This window comes from Malus domestica, chromosome 03 (genome assembly GCF_042453785.1).
Source record: "Malus domestica chromosome 03, GDT2T_hap1".
Taxonomy (NCBI): domain Eukaryota; kingdom Viridiplantae; phylum Streptophyta; class Magnoliopsida; order Rosales; family Rosaceae; genus Malus; species Malus domestica.
The window spans coordinates 30,482,963-30,492,575 of NC_091663.1; the positions used below are offsets into that span (position 1 = coordinate 30,482,963).

General features: G+C 35.1%; 1 long non-coding RNA gene across 1 annotated transcript; it reads right to left on the minus strand.

The window, feature by feature from the left end:
* Positions 1-1,035: 1,035 nt before the first annotated feature.
* On the minus strand, positions 1,036-2,420 carry LOC103427324 (uncharacterized). The gene is made up of 2 exons (XR_528310.4): positions 2,221-2,420; positions 1,036-1,553 (listed from the first exon to the last, which is right to left on the minus strand). It is a non-coding gene; the product is annotated as an uncharacterized lncRNA (long non-coding RNA).
* Positions 2,421-9,613: the final 7,193 nt, after the last annotated feature.

A 9,613-nucleotide genomic window follows, 5' to 3' on the forward strand; every position in this document is an offset into this window, starting at 1 on the left:
GTACTTTTGTCATAAACTTCAATAAATTTTAAGAATTAACTTTTCTTCTCTTTGTTTCCTTAAGACTAATTGTGGAGAGTTTTGATTAATTTTGCAGCTCCATGGACACCGTCTTCGTGGATGCTCCTGCCGCCGAGCACGACGGAAAGTGCAAGTGTGGCACAGGCTGCTCATGTGTGAGCTGCACCTGTGGTCACTAAACCCATACAACCAAATTAAAGATGTAAACGAATAAAGTGTTTGTGGGAAAACAACGTTGTGGCTTTGTCTTTGGTTTGTTTATAGTATTTGTGTCTGTTGAGTGACATGTAGTGTCTGTGAAAACCTGTCACTATGTTTCTGTGATTGTGTCATATAATCGCCATGTTCGTGGTCTTGTGATGTTATGAAATGATATTATTAGAATACATGCTTTGGCTCTCTTAATTCCATTTTATTTTCTCCCTAACCATAATTTTGCTTCACATCATAGCTGCAATTAATCAAGGAATTGCAGATAGGAAAGTAATAGATGTATTCTTGCATACAATATTGTGGATAACAATGGACTTATAGCTCAAGTAGCTTAATTTACCCTTTGATCTGAGGTTTGATGTTCGATTATCCCTCCGTTATCACCGTTACATAAAAATGAAATAAATTATGACGGATATGTCCAATATGTTCTTATTTGAAACCCTTTTGGATCTTGGGATTGGTATTAAATGGGAGACGATTAGAATGCTCAATCATTTTATTTAGCATTTGAAGATGTTTTGATTCCTTTTGCTCTTCCTTTGAGCCACCAAAACGAATGGCACAAAACGCAGAAATAGAAATCCCATTTCACTGTATGGGTGGTGTGACTAGGCAAAGGGATTTACATGAAATGAAACGCATAGCCGCATGACATCGCTTGATTCGTTTAAGACAACACCAACTAGGCGTGTATGTTTATTTATGTTAGTCCTCGTGAATAAGAGGTTAGCAAGGCATTAGTTCATCAAGGAATTTACGAATATTTGAATGATAAACTAATTCGAGCGAGCCTTACAATTAGCCAAGACAATAGCATATATTAAGCTCACATGTTGTAAGGGTGTAAGTCTCAGTAAAATTTAAGTAAATACAAGTCAAATATGGTTGCAGACAGAACTACAGAAGCTCTTCTTTCTTGTATTATTCACCAACGTTCAAATATTACCATGTTGTATGTCTAAACCTAAAGTAAATGGTTTCCTTTCAAAACTGTTGAGCGTAGCCTTCAATTTATTATCTTAACCATCCGGAAATTTCAAACATTGAAGCCCTCTGCACGAAGGCACTTGAGATGAGCATCGATCCATTTTGTGCAAGCATCTTGACCATGTTCTACAATGCATTCATCTCGCAGCTTCTTAGTATCCGGGCAAGCACAGCAGATCTTCTTCTTCGGCTTTGTGTCCAGGGCAGGAGTAGTGACTGCTGATCCTTGATTAGGCTGTGACCTTTGCAAAACCAAGGCAGAGGAAGTATTTTCTGCCGGCAGTCCACCCATTTCTCAAAGTTCTTCAAGACCTAACAGAAATATGCTACTAAAAAACAAGAAAGAAAACAAAGAACATCAGCTTCACTCAGAGCAGCCTCAATGATCAACATGTATTCATTAAGGATGGTATGCACCATATCATACCTAAACAGATTGAATGGAAGAGAGAGATATGGCGTCGTAACTTATAGAAAAACACCCCGTAAAATACGTTAATCACGGATTACCCTAATCACTAGACACTAGCTCATGTAAAAGTGAGGAAATCAACCGAAAAGCAAAAACCCTAAACCCTACTTCTCCAAACGAGCACAAATCCACAGGATCCCAAAACAAAAAACCCAGATGAAGAAATAAACTTTTTCACCAAGGTTCCGGATTTCAATCAAGATTCAAGACACGTCCTTTATCCAACACCCACTCGGGCATTTCTTCAAACATACGGTGGGCACTTTGTTACTACAAGCAAACTCCCGCATAAATACTACATATTCACCAAAAGCGGCAGAAACTATAAATATTAAATACAAAGGCAAAGCAGAAAACCCAGATGAAAAGTAAAGCAACCCATCTATTCAAACAACAACACAGCCATAACCACAGAGATTTTGGAACTTTACATACATAATTTATTGGATGGACAAGTAAATATGTCTCAGAAGAGTAACGAAATTGGTAACAGAAATGTATGAGACAAGGAAGGAATTACTTACCGCGGAAAAGGAAGGAGGAGGAGAAGCTGAAAGGAAGAAGCTTTGCGTTTTCTTGAAGGCAGAAAGTGGGAGCAGAGAAAAGGTGTTTGTTCTCTGTAGACGAAATTGGCCGCTCAAAATTTCAAGGCTAAAACTGGGCCGCGTATGAGTCGAAGGGTCAACCCTTGTCTTGGGCTCTGCAGGCCTACAAAAAATATGCTGAAAACTTTCGGGCTTGTTTGGTATTTTATTTGAAATTTTTTATAATTTCTCAAATTTTTCCTGAAAATAATTTTCTTTAAAACTCAAAAACTTGTTTGGTATGCGAGTTAAAATTTTTAAATCTTACAACTTAAACAGGACAAAGAGATCAAAAAGAGGGGGTTGAGAGAGAAAGAGGAAAGAGGAGGAAAGAAAGTAAGAGATGATTGGAGGAAAGAAAAAGAAGTGAGAGGATCGGTGGAGATAGAGAGAAAGAATCAGGAGAATGGAGAGAGTAGATTAGAGGGGAGACGAAAAAGGTAAAAATAAAAAATAATAATAATAAGAGAAAGTGGAGAGAGAAAGAAGAAAATGGAAAGATAGATTTGGAGTGAGGGGGTAGAAGGGAGAGAAAAGAAATGATTGAGTTTAAATTTAAAAATTCTAAAAACTCACTTTTTTAGATAATAGACTACATTTTTTTAGTTAGTCTTGAGTTAAGTTTTTAAAAATAGTTCTACCAAACAAGTTTTTAAGGCCTAAAACATAAAAATTGTTTTTTAGTTTAAAAAGTTGCATTCAAGTAAAGTACCAAACATGCTCTTCATTTCTTTTTAATTTTAAATATTTTTTTTATAGCTTTTATCAAATTGACTCTTTTTTTTTTTTTTATCTTATCAGACAAATTAATCTAACGTCAATATAAAATTGTAGCACAAACTGCCAAAACAATGTTAAAAATGGCCTTCTAATTGTATGTTGTACTCTATTTACAAATTCTAAAAAATGTAGATGTGAATTACATTAATTTGTCACACGTTGTCGTAAAACCAAATGAAAGACATAAATCGTAAAACCAAGTTAAGGACATAAGTAAATGCATTTCCCATCATTCTAAAAAATCTAATAGCAAATAGAAGCAGACCGGATAAGGAATCCGCAGTTCGGATCAAAAGCCAGTCGTGAGGCGTTGATCCTTGGAGCTTGCTTGCTATATCATGGCCATGGATGAACACAGAGAATTCATTCATAAGAGCAAAACATCATCAAGTCTCCACAAATCAAAGCAACAACAGAGTGGAGCATACATATTAGGAAAAACCCAGATAACCCCATAGCTTAAAACCCCAAGTAAAACCCTAGTCTTTCTTCTCTACACACATAAACTTCAAGACGTGAGCGTAGTCACATTAGCAAGATAAGATGTGCTCTCTTATGTACCGAGTTTAAATCCTCTTGTTCGCAGTTTAGAATATCGCTTGTATCATAGAACAAAACAAAATTCCATTATATTCAACCACAATTTGCTCAATAAAATACTCTGAAAAGATCACATATATATCAAAAACCCTAAACCCTAAAGTCTCACTTTACAAATCCCAGAAACCAGAGCAAACTAATCAGAAGCCAACCTTACTTATTGTCAGTGGAGGAATGGATCTCGATTGAGATATTTCAGCAACTACAACATGCTGAATAGCTGATTGTCAGTGGAGGGATTTTTCTATTTGTGGTGAATTTCAACTACAAACATGACCTTTTAAAAATTATAATAATTGTAACTGTTGGATCAAATTTCAATGGTCTGGATCATTTGATTCTTAGGCTCAGTTCCTTTGGGTCTGGAAGGGATCCGGTTCCCTTAGGCTGCACATTTCTTCTAACTGCCAATGGGAATTTGACATTTGAGTGAGGGTGGGTCATGGTGTTGACGTGGCGGCTTTTAAGGGAAAGAACTGTGAGGCTCAAGTGTAGGATGAGTGTAGAGGATCCCAACCACTCTTGGGATTGAAGCTGAAAAAGAGCTTTTTTAAATAAAAAGAAAATATTACCTACTGATTAGCAAAAAGAAAAGGGTAGGCATTTTTTGCTGATTTACAAAATGAAAAAGGTATGCTTTTTCTGCTGATAAGCACAAAGGTAGGAATTGATAAAGTAACAAAGTGAGAAATTATTACTGTAGCGATTCTTAAACTCTCGGTTTTCTATTTTCACTTTTTTTTTTAATATTTTTGTCCATTAATTTTGTTTCGAGTAATTGAATCTTCGCTACGAAAAACATATGTAGAAGAAAAAAATTAAGTGAGAAAATCACTTCCTAATTTTTTTTTTGGCTACTGCAAAAGTATCACCATACCTGTTACTATTACACACACTACAAGATGAATAGCTGCTAAGGTTAATATGTTTTCTTGGAAAAAAAAAATGATGCACATATTATAATTTACGGTATTTCAACCTTCCATGTCCACCCATCATATATTTCACCAACAACAAGAATCGAGTTTTATAATTTAAGTTTGATGGAAATGAGAAAAGGATGTTTGGGAATCAAAAGGAGTAGGAGGATAGAGTTTTGCTTATTTGGGGAAAATGGTTAATGATTCAAACTCTAGTTCCTTCTCCTCCTTGCGTTGGCGCCTTGATATGGAGAGTTGTTCAGAACAAAAATAGATACAAATAAGGAAGGTTGATAGCTTATTCTATTTTTTGGTCTAAGGTTTTAAATTATAGATTGTCACTTAGTACTACGGTCTAATGGTATTCATATTCACTTGTAAGTGAAATGTCTTAGGTTCGTTTCTCGTCAAATGCGAATTTGAACCATATTATTGCTAACTCATTGTGAAGTTTAGCCCACTCTCCCATCTCCTTAGTGTAGATGCTATCATTTCTTTGAAGAAAAAGAAAATGTTTTAAATTGTAGATTAAAAAGTAGAAAATTCGGATAAGGTATGGGCTAGGTGTCTGAAGAGGAGTTTTGGGTGTAAAGAGAGGAGGCAGATTCTCTCCTCTCTCACTTTCTGTGCCCTCCTGTTTTGTGTGGTCATGGTTAAGCCACGTCAACATTTTATATTATTTTTTTTATAGAGATAATAAGATAAAAATGAATAGTAATATAAAATGTTGACGTGGCTTAACTGTGACCACACAAACAGAAGGGTACGGGAAATGGGAGGGCAGAGAATCTGCCTCTGTAAAGAGAACCCTTCAACTTCAATGCGACTCACTTCAAGCGCATGGCCCAATGGAAGGATATACTATAGCTCTAAATCGTTGCAACACATCCATATCAATGACTATCGAAATCACATTATTTCCCCAAAATATCAAAATATTTTCAACCTCGCAAGAGACATGCCAAAATGGCCACATCTTCGTCACCATCAACCGTCGATTATGTTGATCCCTCGGTCGTCGCTTCGGTTGATCCCTCCTCCGCCATCATCGCAAGCCCTCATCCACCATCTGTTACAATCAGCCCCTAATTTTCTTGTAAATAATCTATTAATGTGAATTGGCCACAATACTTCAAGAAGAGTAAATTTATAAAAATATTATAACCTATTACAGAAAAAATATTTTCAAGTAAAATAGAAAGAAATATGATTTCAAAATTAAAAAAATATGTATTAGAACCTATTCTACCCAACCCTAGCCACACATGCATGCAACCCGACGAATATGTCCCTAGATCCACCCCAACCTCACATGTTACAGCGTAAGTTCCACCATCATAGTCTCAAGAAATTAATTCCGATAGCCTTGTCTCCAACTATATAATAGAGAAACAAACTGCAATTGAGAGAGCCATATATTACCCTTTCTCTTTATTTAAATTTAAATTTACAGAAGAGAAAAATGAAAATCAATGAGAAATGACACATATAAGAGATAAAACTTCCAATCTGAAAATTATTAAGGTTGTGACATAGAAAATTAGGGGGGGGGCGTTGCAAGAAAATTGGGAGAAGAGAGAATGTTGGGGAGGAGGTCGGGGAGTTGGGAGGAGAATAATTTTTCTCTTAACTTTTTTATTTTATTTCATTTTTAATTATTTTAAATCAAATAGATAATTTTATAAATAAGTATAATAATCTATGAATTTTTTAACAGAGATGGAATGTCCTTAATTGGCTAACAGAGATAAATACAAAGACCGAATTGGCCAAATTTAAAACACGGAGACCAATTGAGCCAATGATTAAAACACAATGACCATTGTGAATTTTAAGCCAATTTTCTAATAAAGATTTAATGGAACATCTTTATTTGGTTAACGGAGATAAACATGAGGACTAAATTGCCCAAATTGAAAACACGAAAACTAAATTTGCCAAATAGCTATAACACAGGCACCATTTTAACATTTAAGCCAAAAAGATTTTCCACACGTATCAACTTATTATTTTCCACCCATATTGTGTTCCTAAAGGGACATCAAACTGTATTTCTACAATATGGAATTGTTTCTTACATGTAAGAACCCGCATTATCTTTTCAAGGCTCCTAATGCAATCCATTGGTTCCTTATGGTGGATTGGAAGAATTGTTTATGACAACCTTGTCAAATGTGGTTTATATGTACACATATTTATCAAGAAGGAAATTAGGTTGCGATCTTTAGCTTCATTTAGAACAGATAGGTATGCTTATCACTAGTGGTCTACGGTTCCAAATTTTGTTGCCTCTGCTCATGCTCGTGACATTTCATTTTGTCCTTGTTGTCGGTTTCTTTGATCATTTGGTCATTGTGGGTTCTCACTTTTACGGGAGGATAGGTGTCTTATGAACTTATAAAAATAAATAATAAATAAAAAGATTCTCGTTTCAGTGCACTCAAAACATATAGGAGGTTATTCATTATAATTTATAATCCAATCCTAAAGACCAACCAGGCAAAAATACATTATTTATGAACCATTGATGAAGTCAGGGGATGAATGGACTCAATCTCATTTGAGAATGAGTGGGTTTAGTTGCTCATGTCAGTTTCCAGTTTTCCATTTACTACAACCAATGACATTGAAAAATCCAAAATCCGATTTCATATATAGCTTGCTCCGCTACGCTCAAACCCCCACTCTTTCTCCTGTGGTCAAATTTATTTGTTCCTTCTATTAACAATGAATCACTTTTATTTTTCTTTTTTTTTAAAGTACGATATTTATTGATTATATGTATCAATAATTCGTATGAAGATGATAAGATATTTAGTGGGCTTTGATAAAAATCATGTCGGAAATTTTAACCATAATAAAATGTTAACCTTAAGAATTTTAAGCCTTTTTTGTTTATTTCTTTATTTTTTTGGTGAACGTTTATTTCTATTTTGGTCCCTTTAAATTCACTAACTACACCTACAAACTTTGATTTGGACATGGTTTAACAGAAGAGTCTTGCTCACCTAAGATCATCTCCAACCGAAGAGTCCAGAGGGCCAGAGGGCCAAAAAAGGCCCAAAAATCATCTCCAACCGAGGGTTAGGCCAGAGGGCTCGTGGGCCCCACAAAATCTGAAAGGGCCAAAGGGCTGGCTAGAAATCTCATCAATCCTATCGGTTATATCCGATAGGAATTCTAAGCCAAATTTCAAATGCAACGGCTAGCTGACGTTAGTTACTGTTGATTTTTTTTTTTTTGGGCCAAATATATTTTTTTTAATTCTTAAAATTCTCATTTTTTTCCTATGAATACCTAAACCATTCATTCACCATTCCACACAAATTTTTCACCATTTCAATTCTCATATTTTCTTACCTCTTTCAAAAATAGTTCCTTCAATTCTTTCAATAATTTTCAAATGGCCTCGTCTGCAATGAAAGGTAGGGCTTGGACCCGAAAAGAAGATGAAGCTCTTTGCAAGGCTTATAGATGTGTGTCGGAAGATAGTGTGAGGGAGAGTTCTCAAACAAGTGAAAGTGTTTGGACTCGTGTGTCCAAAAAATACTTAGATTTCTACGAAGGCACCGTTCCACTAAATATCCGAAACCATGAGAGTTGTTCTTCAAGATGAAAAAAACATCTTCACCCAAGTTTGAACAGATGGCATCAAGCACTGTTAGCAGCCGCAAGTAAACATATAAGCGGCGCTAACTACTACGACGAAGTAAGTGTTTTCACAATTTATTTTAAATATTTAATTATATTACATTTAATTTCATGAATTACTTTCCCTTAGTTTTTGTAAATATATTTAATTATATTACATTTAATTTCATAAATTAATTTCCTTTAATTTTTGTAATTATATTTTCTAGGTACGCCAAGCGGAGGAATTGCATATGGAGGGCAGCTTGAAACCCTTTCAGTTTCACAGTTGTTGGGAAATTTGTAAAGATTGGGTGTTATTTGAAGATCCACCTCAACATAGAGTAGCTCCTACACCAATGTTCGGAACTACATCCTCAGCTGCAGATATGGATGAAGATGGATCTCCTGCCATTAGGGTAGAAAATTCGTCTTCGGGTGAAGGTTCCATACCTAGGGCTATGGGACGAAACAAAGCTCGAAGGTTGAAGGAAAAGGGTAAGGCAAATGATGATTACGCCGCTCAATAGGAAGTGGCAGCCTCATTGCGATTAATGGCGGAGCAAAATGCCATTGCCGCGGAAGAAAGGAATCGTAGGCATGAAGAACAGGCCAAACAAATATAAGAAGAGATGGATGATAAGAATATGGAAATGAACACTTCGAATTACACTCCAATGAGTAAGGCCTATTTTGATAAAAAAAAATATATATATATTATGACCCGGCGACAGTTGTTTACCTCTGACTATACTCCTACAATGGCAGATGATGAAGATGATGTTGATTATGGATATTAAATTTAAGTTCTTGTAGTTTTAAATTTAAGTTAATGTTGTTTTTAAATTTAATTTTTAGTTTTTAAATATAAGTTGTTGTTGTTTTTAAATTTAAATAATAATTTATGTTTAGCCTTCAGTTGGAGACGATTTTTTGTGACAGGGCTAAAAAGAGTCCTATGACGCTTTGACCCTCGGTTGGAGATGGAGGCAAATATGACCATGTACTGTTCATTAAAATATTAATATCTTAGAAGGCCAAAGGGCTAAAACGAACCCTCTGGCCCTTGTTCGGTTTGAGATGGTCTAAAGTCCTCATTTTTAAGGCTTAGGCGGAACCAAATGCATATTAGCTACAAGATTATACTAGTTTACATCCAAAGACTTAAATTATTTGATAATTTAATAAAGCAAAACCAACTTAAAATATTAGTTTATTAAGTTGTCAAATATTTTAAGCATTTGGACATAAACTAATATGATTTTGTGGCCAATATGCATTTGATCCTCATAGATTTTCAAAATGATGACCTTAGAAGAGCAAGACTGTTAAACAGAAAGTAGAGTATGAGGAGGACAGGTGCAATGATATATATATATATATATATATATATAGTGACACAC